Source organism: Rhineura floridana, chromosome 1 (assembly GCF_030035675.1).
Source record: "Rhineura floridana isolate rRhiFlo1 chromosome 1, rRhiFlo1.hap2, whole genome shotgun sequence".
NCBI classification, from domain to species: domain Eukaryota; kingdom Metazoa; phylum Chordata; class Lepidosauria; order Squamata; family Rhineuridae; genus Rhineura; species Rhineura floridana.
In genome coordinates this window covers 92,199,361-92,213,536 of record NC_084480.1, presented here as the reverse complement: position 1 = coordinate 92,213,536, position 14,176 = coordinate 92,199,361, and positions in this window count along the sequence as shown.

The window sequence follows — 14,176 nt, the reverse complement described above, 5'->3', positions numbered from 1 at the left end:
ACAGTTCTCAGAAAAATGTAGTAAGGAAGCCAAGCCATAAATCACATGGTCTTCGATGTCTGTATACTAATGCACACAGCATGGGAGACAAGCAGGACAAACTTGAACTCTTAATACAGGAAGGCAATTACAACTTGATAGGTATAACTGAAACTTGGTGGGATGACTCCCATGACTGCAATACAGCAATTGAAGGATACAACTTGTTCAAAAAGAACAGAAAGAATAAAAAGGGATATGGAGTCGCGCTATATGTTAAAAATATATATCCCTGCACAGAAATACAGGAAGATGAGCTTGGTAGCTTCACTGAGAGTATCTGGATTAAAATTAATGGGGCAAGTAATAAAAGGAACATGGTGCTTGGAGTCTACTACCGACCACCCAATCAAGGATAAGATGAAAATATAACTTTTGAAAAGCAAATTGGCAATGTTTCGAGGAGGCATGACATAGTAGTAATGGGGGATTTCAATCATCCTGATATCTTTTGGGAGACAAATTCTGCCAAATACAGCCCCTCCAAGAAATTTCTGACTTGTGTTGCAAATAACTTTCTCCTACAGAAAGTGGAGGAAGCAACCAGAGGATCAGCTATCCTGGACTTTATTCTAACCAATAGAGATAATTTGGTGAAGTGGCAGTTACGGGAACTCTGGGGGAAAGTGACCATACCATACTTGAATTCTTGATTTTAACAGAAGCAAAAGCTCAGAGTAGCCATATGTGCACCCTGGACTTCAGGAAAGCCGATTTTAATAAACTCAGAACAATTGTAAGTACGGTTCTATGGCAAGCGACCCTAATGAGAAAAGGAGTCGAAGATGGGTGGGAGTTTCTAAAAAAGGAAATTTTAAAAGCACAATGGCAAACAATTCCAACAAGGAAAAAAGGGGGGAAACAGCAGAAGAAGCCAATGTGGCTTCACAAAAAGCTTAGAGATGACCTGAAAACAAAAAAGGACACATACAGGAAGTGAAAAGAAGGCCAGGCCACAAAGGAAGAGTACAGGCAGGTATCAAGGAATTGCCGGGATGGTGTCAGGAAGGCTAAAGCTGAGAATGAGCTGAGGTTAGTGAGGGATGCTAAAAGCAACAAAAAAGCTTTCTTCAGGTATGTTCATAGTAAGAGACAGAGGAAATAAATGGTGGCACAGCTACTCAATGAGGATGGCAAAATGATAACAGATGACAAAGAAAAGGCAGAAGTGCTCATAAGAACATAAGAACATAAGAAGAGCCTGCTGGATCAGGCCAGTGGCCCATCTAGTCCAGCATCCTGTTCTCACAGTGGCCAACCAGGTGCCTGGGGGAAGCCCGCAAGCAGGACCCGAGTGCTCAATTCCTTCTTTGGCTCAGTCTTCTCCTAAAAAAGGGTCTATGACCCTCCCGGAAAACATGAAGTGGAAGGGGCAGGATTGGAACTTGAAATTGATAGACAAATGATCAAGGCATACCTAATCACTTTGAACGAGTTCAAATTGGCAGGGCTCGATAAACTGCATCCTAGAGTATTGAAGGAACTGGCTGAAGAACTCTCAGAACTGCTGTCTATTATCTTTGTGAAATCATGGAGGACTGGTGAAGTGCCGGATGACTGGAGGAGAGCTAATGTTGTCCCTATATTCAAAAAGGGCAAGAGAGAGGAACCGGGGAACTACAGACCAGTCAGCCTAACATCAATCCCTGGAAAAACTCTGGAGCAGATTATAATGCAGTCAATCTGTAAGCACCTTGAAAACAGTGCAGTGATTACTAGGAGCCAACATGGATTTATGAAGAACAAATCCTGCCAAACTAATCTTATCTCATTTTTTGACCGGGTAACCTCCCTTGTAGACTGTGGGAATGCTATGGACACAATATATCTCAACTTCAGCAAAGCTTTTGACAAAGTTCCCCATGATATTCTGATTAGCAAACTAGCTAAATATGGGCTGGATGGAACAACTATCAGGTGGATCCACAGTTGGCTCCAGAATCACACTCAGAGAGTGCTTATCAATGGTTCCTTCTCAAACTGGGCAGAAGTAATGAGTGGGGTACCACAGGGCTCGGTCCTGGGCCAGTGCTCTTCAACATTTTTATTAACGACTTGGATGAGGAGGTACAGAGCATCCTTATCAAATTGGCAGATGATACAAAATTGGGGGGGCATAGCTAATACCGTGGAAGACAGAAACAAAATTCAAAGGGACCTTGATAGGCTGGAGCATTGGGCTGAAAACAGAAAGAAATTCAACAGGGATAAATGCAAAGTTCTACACTTAGGAAAAAGAAACCAAATGCACAGTTATAAGATGGGGAATACTTGGCTCAGCCATACGACATGTGAGAAGGATCTTGGAATTGTTGTTGATCACAAGCTGAATATGAGCCAACAGTGTGATGTGGCTGCAAAAAAGGCAAATGCTATATTAGGCTGCATTAACAGAAGTATAGTTTCCCAATCATGTGAAGTACTAGTTGCCCTCTATTCAGCACTGGTTAGGCCTCATCTTGAATACTGCGTCGGGTTCTGAGGAAGAGAAGACTGAGGGGAGATATGATAGCACTCTTCAAGTACATGAAAGATTGTCACATAGATGAGGGCCGGGATCTCTTCTCGATCATCCCAGAGTGCAGGACACGGCATAATGTGCTCAAGTTGCAGGAAGCCAGATTTCAACTGGACATCAGGAAAAACTTCCCAACTTTTAGAGCCATACGACAATGGAACCAATTACCTAGAGAGGTAGTGGGCTCTCCGACACTGGAGGCATTCAAGAGGCATCTGGACAGCCATCTGTTGGGAATGCTTTGATTTGGACTCCTGCATTGAGCAGGGCATTGGACTTGATGGCTTTATAGGCCCTTTCCAACTCTACTATTCTATGATTCTATGCTCACCTTCAGGATGTGGTGGGGGCAAGGGGTAAGCAGAATGGCTTGCCTTTGCTCCCACAGGGGCTGGTCACCCAATAGCTGTATTGCAATGGCTTGCTTATGGACAGTTCCCGTACCTATGCTTCCCCTCTGCAGGTTATTTTAAGGGGTTTGTTTGTGGTTTAATAAAGTGGCCCTTTGTTCAACCCAGCTTGCTGTGTCCGTGTATTATTTCAACCTTCGGCCACAAGACCTACGCTACTCTTGTAACCAATGAAATGTATTTTTGTGTGTTTGTTTTTAGGAGGTGGCAGGGGTAAAACACAGGCCATCATCAGAGTCCCTTCTCTGAGGGTCACTGCAAAGGAAGATCCAGTGGGTGTCTACAAGAGAGATGGTCTCCTCTGTGGTATCACCACAACTGTGGAACACCTTCCACAGAGAGGTTCAAAATTTGTTTCATTATTAATAATAGTTAATTAATCACCTTTTAACTATGTGTCAAGGCAATTTACAAATATACCCTACAAAAAGCAAAAAAAAATATGTACAAAACAACTGAAGATAGGTTTAAAACCAATGAAATATGTGCACCTAAGACAGAGACCTTGTCATCCAACTGGAAAAGATTGTCCAAACAAAAATGTGTTCATTTGTTTCTGGAAAATAAAGATAGTAGGCTCCAGTCAGATCTCAGCAGGGATGCTGTATTTTTGTTGACACCATATATCCATTTTCAACAGAATATAACATTCTAACGTTTAAACATTCTTTAGCTTTGTTTGTGTTTAATTTTATGGCTTAAGGATTGTATCCAGCAGTGTCAATGCACAAACCAAATGGATGTCCACTCATGTTATAGAGCTTTTTCTTCCTGTCCTCCCTTCTGAAGCCCCCACACGCCCCCGAATCTGCTCTGCAAGGCTGGAGGGTTCTCTAAACCTAGATTTGGAGAGGTGTCTGGGGCTGCAGCGGTGGGGGGGGGGAGGAGAGGAAGGAGAACTCCTGTTGTGTGAGCAGAAGTCTGCTTGCACAATATTGGAATTCACCTTAAAACCCCTTTGCACTGTTCATTTTTTAAATTGTTTTCATTGTATTTTATCTATTTAATGTAATTGCCCATGGAACAACTACTACTACTACTACCACCACCACCACCACCAACAACAACAACAACAACAACATAACCCTTTTCTTCCTCTCTGGCATGAACCTGGCGGGGCATTGGAAGTGGTGGTTTACTCCCACCACAACCTCCTTAGGATTGCTAATAAACCTTAGGACTACTCTTTCCATATCCTAAATAATGACACCAAGTCTATTAAGGCCACAATTGTGATGTGGGGGGGGCAGGGCAGAAGGTGGTAAAACTACCCTTTTCTGTAGTTCTTCTCTGTCTGGTCAGGCAGAAGTGAGGGTGGAGAAGTACTCTTGCCCTTCTCTGTCCTCTTTCCATTTTAAAAGAGTTTCCGCTCCAAGGGAAACAATGGAAGGGAAATTACACTCGCTGAGCTGGCATAAATCTCTCCCTAGTTTGGAGGACAGGAGGCTGGGCAAGCAATTGATTATTTGGATCCATGACTTTGCCTGGATTGCCTGACACACATCCCTTTTTATCCTACTGATGTCTGTAAGGCTAGGGCTGCAAATACTTCTGCAGCAACATACTGCTGAGGGATCCAACATCAGATCTCCATCTCCGATGTTGGAACTCTTTCCAACATCAAATAGAGATTTCCAATGAATCCTATGGTCCCTTGAATGCCCTGCCAGAGACCATAGCATTTCAATTCTCTCAGTATAATATTTCATAACATAAACTTTACTCATAGGGATGGGGGAGAAATTTGATTCAATTCATAATTGAAATTGAATCTATCAAATCTGAGAGCTGAAACACTGTCATCATTAGATATTCACACTAATCCACATTTTGTGATGCAGTTCTCCAACCAAACACTGTTGACAAAAAAAATGCATACTCTATATTAGGGGAAAGTGTGAATAACAATGAATATATTAGTGAAAATAATATACAAAATGCTTTCTATTAGGAGAAATTACTTGCAAAAATGTGTACATTTGTCAAAGCGGCATACAAAAATGTATTTATTAGGCAAAATTCACACTAAAAAGCTGAAGAATTTGCATGAGAATTTTTTTAAAAAATTGCAAATTGTTGCAGAAATGTGGAAAACTGAATTTAAGACTGCAAAAATGAAAAACGGAGAAAACCAAATCTGACAAATTCTTCCTTCCCTACCTTCCTATATCTATATTTGCATAAGGCTGTCATCCCGCTGTAGTCTGTGTGGCCACCAGAGACAGCATTGCAACAGACAGCACTGTTATTTTCTGTGTACCTCCTCCTTCGCTGGCCTGTTGAAAAGGAAAAGTCAAGGTCTTTCTCCCCTTCATCCCACTGTCACTGCTGCCACTGCCCGCACTGGCTTGGGGAAATAAAGAGATGTGGGGGAGTTGTTGAGGGATGGGCTGGTGAGGGGTGGGAATAGGTGGGGTTGGAAGTGAAGCAATAATAATAATAATAATAAATTAATAAAATTTTATTTCTAGGCCGTCTATCTGGAGTGCACTCATACACAATACCATCTGTAAATTTCACAGTGTATGGAATTCATTTACATATTATATACTTCATTGTGCATTAGTCATTTAAATGCATCATAGGCTTATATATGTTACTTTTATTAAAAACAAGAAAATGACAACATATCGTATTTGACTTTGAAACGTGTTTGAAACAGCACACCTTCATTTATTGCCAAATGCTGCACAATATTCTGCTTCTGAGAGTAATGACATAGACTATTATTTAAGTGCAAAGTGCTACAAAAATTAGTCTTTCTTTAATTTATCATATGAAAGATTTTCAATGATAGAGTTTATTTTTTCTGAAATTAAAATAATGATTGCAACCTCCTGGTAATGAAAGTATGCATAATGCACTCTCAAAGAAAAGGTTGAAGGGAGAGTTGACCGGTAAAAAATAATTGAAAATAATATTTCATCTATTTTAAATTGAGATATGTAGTCTCTACCTCCACCTCCCCAAGCGATTTGCATATGGATTTCAATAATTAAGAGCAGCACTGGAATGTCAAGGATTCAGCAACATTTTGTAATGCTTTTTATCATTGAGCTGTCTGGTACTAGAAGTTCATTGGAGGTTCATTTTGTCATATATCTAAACAGCTGGAGGTTTCAAGAACTTATCTATAAGTATTCTAGCCATATATTCTTGGTAATTGGATGCAGTTGACATTAACTTTGGAGAATGTGAAAGTCATTTTTTGGCTTATGGCCAGTTCTTCAACAGGGACTTGAAGTGAATAATGCTATATTACTAATAAACACTTGTAAGTGTATTTTACCATTAAAGAATTGATGCAATCTGATGTACACTGATTATCTATGCAAATCTCAACTGAAATATGCTATTAAGCAGAGCATTTAATTTAAGAGCAGAGGTAGCCAACATGGTGCTCTCCAGATATTTTGGACTAAAATTCCCATCAGCTTGAACCACCATGGCCAATCGTCAGGAATGATATGAGGTGAAATCTAACCACACCTGGAGGGCACAACATTGGGTATCCTGAACTATAGGTTAACACAGCACAGAAATGAGTATTGATGGAACACAAGGAGTGTAGGAATGATCCACAATATTTCCTTGGATTGGTGATTCAGCATAAAATTCTAGACCGGGGGTAATCAATGTGGTGTTCTACAGAAATTGTTGAACTATAACTCCCATTATACCTGGCTCATTCTGGGTAGGGTTTATGGGAGTTGCAGTTCAAAAACATCTCAAGGTGACAGATTGGCTACTACTGTTCCGGACTCTCATATTTTGGAGAAATGTTGATGCTACCATTTCAAACCTTATGAGTTTTACCACACTGCCCCGGAAGTAGCTTATTTACTACCACAGCACCAAGTAATGACAGAATTGTTAACAAACATTAAAAGTTTTTCTTCATAATCACTCCCTTCTATCTGTCTTCTATATTTACATAAAAATCTAGAATATAGAGATTCTTTGTTTGTGTCCTCTGGTCAGAAAGCCAATGGACCATGCTCCGTTTGCCCTTAAAATTTGTTTTAGCGTCTGGATATAAAAATAATACACTATCACCAGAACACTCAAGAGCTGTTGAGTGTACAACAAATTATGTATGCCCAATAAACTATGTACACTGAGAAAATTTCCAACTCATACAAGAGAATGGGACAGACTTCTTTGGCCATTTGCTCTTCAGAAAAATTTGTTATTGGATCACTGTGGTCACATATTAGCTTTATCTTATCCCTTCCCTCTGGCAAACAGGAATGTGTGTCTGCCATGCAATATACACTGTCAGCTCAGCTGCATGGCCAAGTCAAAGAAAGAAGCCAAAGAGGGGTGAGGAATCTGCCATGGTGTGACCAAGAACTGGATTGTGTGATGTGAGCAACTCAACTTTATAATATCCTTGTCTTTACTGTTTGGAATCAAGAGAGCAGCTAATTCCCTGCACATCTATCCCTCCTCACCAGCTGGCTTTCATCTTGCTACGAGGCATCTCTAGCTAAATTTCTTAATTACATAGTAAAGGTGTGGGGAATCTTTGGCCTTCCAGGTATTGCTGAACTACAACTTCCATCAGCCCCACCAAGCATGGACAACATCTGGAAGGCCAAAGATTCTCCACACCTAGCATAGGGCATCTAGGCATCATGAGTAAGGGGCTGGAGTTTAGCCAAGTTCTCTCCCATTACCAGACCTTAGCACAGGTACAGTCCATGTAAGGAGTGTATGTTTTCTGACTTCAGACCTAGATAACAACTAAGTTGAGGGTTCTGGGTCAATAAACTATCTAGGTGCTGTTTCACTACAATTCATCAAGGTGATCTCTTACTGTCCAACTAGAGAGCTGCAGTTCAATGGGCTCAATAGTTGACTGAAGTTGGTTTTCTAAGAATCCTCTGCCAATCCCCTTCTGAAGATTCTGTCCTCTCAAGTGTCTAGTGTCAACCTCTCAGGGTTATACAGATTATACAGCCATGAGAGTCAGCACAGAGTTTTTACCTCTTGACATATTAAATTGAAAATACCCCCATTCCATTCTGCTGCTTCCCATAAACTCATTTTAAAACAAAAATCTTACAAAATGTATAGTCTAGAACTCAGAAATGCTTTCTTAACAACTCTCTAGGTCAGCCTTTCCCAACCAGTGTGCCTGCAGATGTTGTTGGACCACAACTCCCATCAGCCTCAGCCAGCATTGCCAATGGTGAGGAAGATGGGAGTTGTGGTCCAACAACATCTGGAAGCACACTGGTTGGGAAAGGCTGCTCTAGGTTTTCATGGCAATACACGAAACACTCAGAGAGAATCCAGAGTTCAAAGTCTAAAATAAGAGTAAAAAAATCTAGACCCCTGTTGGACTTTTTTCTCTCAGTGGTCTCATAATATGTTGAAATTAATGAACACTCAGCCATGTTCACAGTGTACCTGTGGTCCTATTACTGGCCTTGCCCCATACACAGACCTTCATCTTCTCCAGTTTAAAAGTTTAAAAAATACCTGGCTGATTTTTAAGTAATTTAAGAAAATTAACATTGGAGTGTATGATGAGTGCAGGAATGCTCAGTAAGAACCAACTGTCATGTCAGTGTTGTAAAAGTCAGACTAACAGCTGTTTGGCTTGGCTAATAGAGGGCCACACCCATAACAGACATTTATTCCACTTTAAACATTCATGGCTTTCTCCCAAGAATTCTGAGAAGTGTAGTTTGTGAAGGGTGGTGAGAGTTGTTAGGAGACTCCTGTTTCCCTGACAAAGCTCCAGTGGCCAGAGTGGTTTAACAGTCAGCCCCTCTTCCCAGAGAATTTTTGGAGTTGTAGTTCTGTGAGGGGAATAGGGCATCTCCTAACAACTCTGTGGAAAAGTGGAATAAATGTCTAGTGTGGATGTGGCCAGCTTTGGTTTAAAGGGACAGCTTTGGTTTAAATTTGGGTGGGAGACTTGTAGGGGCAAATAATTCCACAAGACATCTAGATGTCACCGAGGAGGCTTAGTGTGGCATGCTCCATTCTCCCTGTCCCACAATTCTTGTCTCATATCCCTGAACTATATGGTTGATTGCATTTGCAAATTGCTTGCATAGTACTGGAGTCTGAAAAAAGCTCTATTTGTCAGCTTTTACAGAGATATGTCAGCATCAGTGGGATGCAGGCTGGGCTATAAATTCCTTAGTAACTGTCAGTGTTGTAAAGTCTTTAGCTAGCAGCTTGGGTTATAGATCTAATGGCTAATGAGACAACCAGGGGGGAGGCGAGATAAGGTCAGAGGGTTTGTTCCGAGCTCATGTGCTGAGTCAGTGTCCAAGAAGCAAAGTCAAAAGGGGATTCCTAGTCCAGTTTTCCAAGAAGTCAGTCCGAGAGTCTGGGTTCTAGAAGATAGGAGGAACGCAGAGGTCACACCTGACGTTGTAGTCAGCTACAGGCTGAAGCCAGGGATTACACCCAGCAGGAGCTGACAGAGATAGCTAAATCTACCAAACAGCACCAGGGGGAGAGGCTGAGCCAGTGGCTGGTGAGCCTATGGGATCAAGGTGCTGGCAGCATTCATATGTCTGCAGAAGAGTTAACTAGATTGAGAGCTTTATCAAAAGACACTAACCCCTGGGAAAGATAAAAATCTGACAGGTATAGGTGCCATCTGTGCCCCCTTCCAGAGGGTCTTTTTGGGTATAAATAAAGGGCCATGTATCTGGACAGATAAGCCTCAATGTTGGCCTGCAGGGAAGGGCACTGTAGTGTTAATCCAAACAGGACCTTAACAGGATCTCTCCAATATCTGAGGTTTGGGGCTTCCAGTAAGGAAAAGGAGATCATAAGATAAGAGCTGTGCTCATCATTAGCTGCTTTAAGTGTTTTAGTGCCTGCCTGCCAACACCAACAGCTTTGCTTCAATAAAGCTCTGAATTTTCCTTCTTCACAAGTGTGTTTCATGGTCATTCAAATCTCAAACTTTTTTGCCTCAGGGAAGGGAAAAAACCATTGGCAAAACAAAACTACATGTGTTTACTGTAGAATAAAAAGATGGGAGGAGAACCCCCAAATAATGATACTGTTCACAATGTTTTCCTTTTGGAAAGCAAAGGGGCTTTCCCTCTACCCAGTACCACCTACCCAATCCCCTCCCCCTTCCCCCCTCCCTGCCACTTGCCCAGGTCAGTTTCACCTGTCCTAAGCATGACTGCAGAGGAGTAAATCCCACTGAACTCAATAAGCATGCAAATGATCAAATCTGCCTTCCTCTCCTCCTCCCTCCTATTCCTTTCCCTTCTGCCCATCCCTCCTCCATTTCCCCTCCTCTCTCCCACTTTTCCCCTCCCCTTCCTCTCTCCCCTTCTTCCCCACCTCCTTCCCCCTATCCCTTCCTCCTCTCTTCTTCCTCCCCTCCCCCTCTTCCTTCTTCCTCCTCCCCTGCCCACTCCAACCATCTGCCCTTCCCCCTGCTCCTATTCCCCCCTGGTCATTTTCACCTATCCTAAGCATGATTGCACAGGAGTAAATGCCATTTAACTCAATAAGCATGCAAATGATCAAACCTGCTTTTCCCTCCCCTCCCCCTCTCTTCTCCTCTCCCCCTTCTTAAACTGCAAGGTGTTTTTTTTGCCTATTAGTGAATTTATTCTAAATATATCTGCAGAAGACCAGTAAATCCGTTTCAATTTATGGAAGATGTAAGCACAATAATATCAAAGAGAAATTAACAGCACATTATATTTAAGAAAAAAACATAGCTTCCAATGCAAAGTGGAATTTGATGGGGAAAAGGCTCCTGTGGTTTTAGATACATGTTGGCAGGGATCAATCTGGTGTCCTGGATATAGCGCTCAGGAAAATCCAAAACAGAAAAGTAGTCCAGGTTCCACTTGGGAACAAAATCTATAAATATTAAATTTATTCAAAGCTGTCTATAGGCCAAAGCTCAAAAAAAAAAAAGCCTTAGCTCTGTGTAAAAAGCATAATAAATAGTTCTGGTAAGGGAGAAATAATATCTTCCAAAATTAATCAGAGCTGTACATAAAGTATATGGAAAACTCAGACCAGAAACTCAATGTAAAATTATTACAAGCAGCAAGAATGAAATCTAAAATGAAAATTTCTTCTCTCTGTGTGTGTTCTAGAGAAGAGGTAAGTTACAGCACACACACAAAAAGTCCTTTTCCAAAGTCAGAGGCAGCATCCTTCTGGAAACCATAGGAGCGGAGAGTGCTGTTGTGCTCAGGTCCTACTTGCAGGCTTTCCCTACATATTTGGTTGGCCACTGTGAGAACAGTGTTCTGGACTAGATGGCCACTGGCCTGATCCATCAGGCTTTTATGTTCTTAGGACATCAGAAAAAAACCTGCTTGTGTGAAATAGAGATGAAGCTAAGATGGAGTCTAGAGAAGATAGCACATGAAGCTTTTTCAACTCCCCGTTATCCCCATAACCTTTTTTCTACTCACTGATTGGTTCCTTTAAATCATCCTTTGCTCAAAGCTAACATTTGATTTGGTAACAAATTATGGGGCAGAAAGTCCATCATAAACTTTTCTTTATGGTTCAGAAAATTAACATATGCACCCCTGTTCAATTGTCCCCTGAAAGATCACCTAAGTGGGGTCCTTTTTCCCTAGAGAAAAAACTGTTCCATGAAAAGAGTCCTTCACCCTCCCCCCACACACACACACTTCAGTGGGGATGGGAAAGAAATTCATTTCAGATAAATTTAGCTTAGTTTGCATTTTAAAGATAACATATGTAGGATATTGTAGAGCTGAAAAAGATTCAGAAAATGACAACCAAAATGATAAATGGGCACCATGGAACCTGTGAAGACTTTCGGGGTACCCCAGCAAGTAGCCCAGAATCTGAGCTTTCATTTTTTTTTTAAAAAAGTTTTTGGCCCTCCTAGGAAAAACAAATTATGGAGCAAAATGTGCAGGTACCCTTCTAAGTGATTTCTGTTAAATGAGCCAGCCTGGCTGCTCCTGACTGTCTGTGTTATTAGCCAATGAGTGAATTCAGAGCTGTGATTGATAAGTGAGTTGTTTGGACACCAGGCAACAGGAATCCCTGGGGTCTTAAAGTGCAGCTGTTTTGGCCTCCCTTTTAGTGCACTTTTCATGTGTTTGTCTTTTCTAGTTCTTGCAATCTCCATAGTTTGCTCTTCCATTTTCCCTAACAACTAGGATGTATCTTTCTTATGCTAGATTCGCCTGAAATCAGGTAGTGACTATAAATTATTTTCTGAAAATACTAATATACAGTAAGTGTGGGTGAATGTTAAAGATCTCTTCTCTCCCCAGAAGGCAAATTCATGGCGGATAAGGCTACCAATGGCTAATAGCTATGATGGCTGTTCTACGTCTACTGTCAGAGTCAATATGACTCTGAATACCAGCTGCTGGGAATCACAAGTGTGGGGCACACTCAGATCCTGCTTGCAGAGTTTTATTTGGCATCTGGTTGAACAGGAGGCTTGACTAGATGGGCCTTTGGCCTGATCCAGCAGGGTTTTTCTTATGTTTGCACTTCCTGAAACAATATGTGACTCAGCTATCTTTCAAAATGTTCACTTCTATAAATTTTGTGATGCAAAATTTGCTTTTCAAAGCCAAAAGAAGTGAGCTCCTTGGCATAAAAGCAGGTTGTAAATAAATATTAATATGTGTATATTAGGGGAAAGTATACATATGTTGGTGAAAATGAGATTAAAAAATCATTATATTAGATAAAATCGCTTGCAAAATATTCATATTGGGAACGCTGACAAGTGTTCATGAAGACTTTTTTTTTAAATGCAGACTGATGAGGAAATATGAACTTAGTAGGTGGTAACTGGAAACTGAACTTAGACTGGAAAAATGAGAAACCAGAATTGACAGATTCGTTCATCCCTGCTATTAAGGTAGCAATGCTTCTGTCATAGATCATCACTGAATAACACTCATTTGATCATATCATCTCAACCACATCACCAATCCTGGGACAGAGGGAGCATAATTTTTTCCTCATCCTTAATTTTGGATCAATACCTCTTCCATTGAAAATAAGCACCAAATATTGCCTCAAGAATTTATAGCTCTAGGAGACCATTATCCTTTCATGTCATTCATTTAACTCTTATACATTTTATTGCTTTTAAAATCACTCTTTCCTATTAGAAAGATACAAGGTGTTTAGTATTTTGTTATTGTTTTTGTGCAAACCTTTTCTTCAATATGCCATTAAATATGCCACCCATGGCTCACCTTTAGGCAAGTGATTGTGACACTAGAACAGCTCCACAAATGTTAAGACAATCAAGATTACAAGCGTCCCTGGTTTCCTAAGAACAGGTGATTTATCTTTCAGTTGTATATCTAGGAAACCACTATTACTTCATAAATTATGAACAGAGTTGCTTAATTTGTGATGGATGTTTCTGTCCTTGAAAACTGCTTGTCTCAGACTACTAAACAAGTAATTTCATTCCTCCTGGGAATCACCAGCTAATAAACTCAAAAGGCAGTAGGACACATTCGTATTTTGAACAGTAAGCAGTCAGCATATTTTCAGAGCAGGACACTAACTTAGTGGTGAAAGAGGAAGAATCAATCTATTTGGCACAATTAAAAATGTAAATCTAGTTAATCCTCAAGTTCAGATAGTCAACTTCTGAGACTAAGATAAGCATACAGCAAGTGTCCCATGTTGAAATCCAACTTCACAAACTGATTGTGAAGCTGACATTTAATACATATTGTTCAAACAACATTTTTCATCCCTTTCTGGGAAAATCTACTATTTAAAACAAGAGCTTCTTAGATTCAAACCTCTATGAAAGGCTTGCCTACTCACCAGAAAGCCTTTCCTTCAATTCAAGATGTGTGGGATCAATATTGGATTACAATTATTTATCTATTAAGCAGTTAAGAATGGAGGGTTGGATCCAGTAGACCCAATGCAATCAATAGAACCTATATTAGTTATGACCAAATTGCATCCCACAAATTAAAGTGGGTCTCCCCTAAGTATGGCTAAGTCTAAGAGGCAAAGCACATTGATATATATGTGACCTTGAAAATTTATCTCATAATCTGACATGAAGACAAGTCGTCGTCATCATCATCATGATTTATTTGTATGCTACCTTTCCATAGCAATCTATGCTCAAGGCACCTCACAAGATGAAAAAGTTGCATAATTCACTCAGTTACAAAACAAAATTCAAATAGTCAAACAGTAAGTTAAATAAAACATCTCA